Here is a 3,845-nt window from a genome sequence, read left to right as displayed (position 1 = left end):
AGCTAACCGTTTTTTTCAAGAAGCCTAAATCAGATTCTTCTGTGGAAATGTCGGTTAATTCAATCATTTAAGACACAGTATGGGCCAGGAACATGCCTGCGGACCGTTGCTGGCAGCAGGCCACCAACCTGTCAGCTTTTGCCTTTGGGGGTAGGAGGATTCCAATTACTAGTTGGGCACCTTTGCACCTAGTTGGCAGAGCTGAGGCAGAGGCAGCTTTTTGCCTCCAGAAAATTCAACCGACTCTCCATGGGGTCCACAGGACAAAGCGGGTGAGCTGAGGTGGACTGTGGGAATCATTAATTCAGCAATTTTTTATTTTTACATTTATTTCCTTGGTGTATTTGTGGATACGTGTAGGTGCAGGCTGGGGGTTCTGGGGACTGAACTCAAATAAAAAAAAATAATTTTAAAAAAACGTTTATTTACCTAGCTCGCTGGCCCCTTCAGCACTTCTTAAACTAACATCTCACTTGAATAAGCCAGGTTTGAAGACTCAGTGGGACTCGGGAGGAAGGCCCTTGCTTGTGTCCCAGCTGGATGCATGAAGGGGACAGGTACACTTGTTAGGCGCAGGGTCACAGAGGCTGTTAGATCCGACCCTACCACTTTGGACAAGTGACCTCATCTGAGGGTTATGAGCTCACGCAAATGATTATTTACTGTAAAGTACAAAAATCTATGAGAGCTTCGGGAGGCGCCAAGCTCAGCAAGGAGAGCCCTCCAGCCCCCAAGCACAGTGACTACCTGGGCTTTTTGTCAGTGGGGGAGAGTAAGGGGACGGCAGGGGCTGAAGTTCTGACCCAGAAGCCCCTTTATCCCCTGAAGTCAGTCATTCTCTCGTTTGCCATCTGCAGAGATGACAGTCACAAGGCATCTGGCTCTTTCCAGATTGTGTGTGCGTGCGTGTGTGTGCGTGTGTGTGTGTGTGTGTGTGCTCGTGTGTAGGGCCAAGGTCAGTCTTGGGTGTTCCTCCTCAGGAGCCGTCCACCTTGGGATTTGAGACAGGGTCTCCCACTGAACCTGGAGCTCTTTGATTAGGACAGACCTAGCTTGTGTCTTCCCTTGTAACCATCTTGTCTCTTGGATTTAGGGGTCAAAGACGTGGGTATAACCCAGTCATGTTGGCAAGGGCCTGCCCAAAGTGCTACCTTTTGAAGCCCATCAAACCCTACAAGTAAGCTTTTAAAATCTACATGTGTGTCTGAGTCTAAAACTCCTTCCTGTGCCTTTTTAAATATTTTTTTTTTCTGAGATAGGGTGTCATGTATCTCAGGCTGGCTTCAACCTCATTATACAGCAAAAGATGCCCTTGAACTTCTGATCCTCCTGCCTCTACCTCCCCGGTACTAAGATTACATGTGCGGACTACCACACTGATTGCTATGGTCCTGGGGGCGGAACCCAGGGTTTCAAGCGTCCGAGGCCAGCGTTCTGCCAACTAACCCCACCCACAAGCTCTGCTACCTCTAACGTGCAGAACTCCGGCTTCCACTGAGAGTGGGCCCAGTCACAAGGATGCCAAGGCCTCGGTGGGCACGTGAGCAGAAGCAGCTGTCAGGAGACCCCTCTACCAGCAGCTTCTGGGACTCAGGTCCAGCTACTGGAGGGGTCACACTCTCTGGTCACAGCAAGCTGGCAGTTTGCCAGCCAGAAAGCCAGTCTTGGACCCGGCAGGTAACTTCCAGGGCACCTATCCTAACCTGCACCCAAACAGGAAAGCACCTCCGTGCAGACAGGGCTTGTCTTCTGATTATTCTGAATTTGAGTTGTGAAGGCAGCTACGCTGCAGGAGACTTACCTGGAAAGGTCAGCCAGCACTGGGGACCACAGCTCCGCACTGTGAGAACTCGCAGAAGGCAGGGGGCGCTGTCTGAGGTGCAGGGATTAACAGAACCTCTTTCCGCACACGCCAGAGTAACAAGAGGGTTGGGAATTGCCTTTAGGGGTGTGGCCCTGGCTGCTTTTAGAGCTTTCTCCTGGTGGAGTCTGGACGCCAAGGGTAGGATAGTGGGCCATCCCAGGCTAGAGGACACTGGGCCGCCAGGTTCCCCACCCCCACCCCCCTTCAGGCAGCCCAGGGCCTGAGGCGGACTCTTACAGGTTCAGGTGGGACCTGTGACCTGCTTCTGACCTTTCAATCCTCCCCCAGTCATTTACAGGACAATGTAATGATGGTGTAGCGCTGGTGGAGGCTCTGGAGACCCTCCACAGGCTCCAACAGTTGCTGTCCTTTCCCGCGTTAGCTACGGAGTGCTTTTTCTCTTCCGTTTCCCGGGTTCAGCTGCACAGTCCAGTTGGCTCCTCACTGTAAGGCTCAGGAACCCATTTCTCATTTATCTGTCTATTTTGGTTTTTCCAAGACAGGGTTTCACCACCTATTGGTCATCTATCTATCTATCTATCTATCTATCTATCTATCTATCTATCTATCTATCTATCTATCTATCATCTTTGTTTTTCATTGTGTAGCTTTGGCTGGCCTTGAGCTCACAGAGATCTGCCTGCCTCTGCCTCCCAAGTGCAGGGATTAAAGGGATGTGCCACCACCGCCCTACTACATGGACCCCTTTAGAGCCCTCCAGCGCCCCCAACCATGGGCTCATCTCAATCTAGTCACTCCCCTGTATTTTCTTTCTTAAAGATCCATGCCTTTAATTCCAGCACTTGGAGATGGAGGCAGGTGGGTCTCCAGGGAGAGCCAGGCGGTGGTGGCACACGTCTTTTAATCCTAGCACTCTCAAGGCAGAAGCAGGCTAACCTCTTGAGTTCGAGGCCAGCTTTGTCTACAGAGCGAGTTCCACAGTAGCCAGAGCTACACGCAGAAACCCGGTCTTGAACTCCACCCCCTAAAGCAAACAATTCTTAGGGAGGGACAGGTCTCGTTTCCACTCAGGATGAAAGGAATGCTCCGTGGTGGAGGCACTGGCACCTGGCCCTTTGGGTGAGAGGCAGGCTCCTGAGGCAGCTAAGCACCCAGGCCTAGGAAAAAGCCCTGACCCCTCTGTGTGGCATCCTGTGACCCCCTTGCACAGCTTTTTAAAAAGCACATTAACAAGATCATGACCCCCATGACACTTTTTTCCACAGGGATACTGGCAGTCACAGCCAACAGTCTTGTCCCATGCCTGAGAAACGGGCCCAGGAGTAAATGCTTCCCCTAAGGTCAGGGCTCCTGGTTTTCTGTTTAGATGCATCCCTGCAGCTCCCTGGAACAATGCTGTCATGCTGAGTGCGCACTGTGGTCCTGGGGCCACTGGCTTGCTGTTAACTGGGGTACGTCCTTCAGACCCACATAACCCCTTTGCTTTTTCCAGACTACTCCCTTTTCTGCTATCTTTCCAACAAAAGTGGTAGCATCTGTAGGTCACAGACATTCCTGCTAATTCCTCCCTCCAGGCTGCCTCTAAATTCCACCTGCTCAGTCCTGACCAGCTTGTCTAGGCCAGCCTTCAGAACCTCTCTGTGGGGTACCTCGGCACTTATGCAGCCACACCCGACTTTGTTTCTCAGAACTATGATGGTCTGCCTTCTGCACAATTTGAAAGTCAACTTGAGGCACACCAACACCGCATAACCACGCCCAGCTCAAGAGCAGAAATGGATCACTCATTGCTGGAAACAATAGTCATGATTATAAATCAGTGTGCCAAATATACAGCTGTTCTAACCATCTCGCCACAGTCAAACCCCATCCCCCAACCGACTCTAAGACAGGAGGCCCTGTGGCTCTTGCTCATATTTGGGGAAACACGGTGAAGTCGGGGTTGCTGAGGCACAGTGCAGTCTCGGGGAGCTCCACTTCTTTGTTTAGAGTGGGGGCTTGCTTTGTAGCCTAGACTGGC

Source organism: Microtus pennsylvanicus, chromosome 13 (assembly GCF_037038515.1).
Source record: "Microtus pennsylvanicus isolate mMicPen1 chromosome 13, mMicPen1.hap1, whole genome shotgun sequence".
Taxonomy (NCBI): Eukaryota; Metazoa; Chordata; class Mammalia; order Rodentia; family Cricetidae; genus Microtus; species Microtus pennsylvanicus.
Note: the sequence above shows the minus strand (reverse complement) of the source record.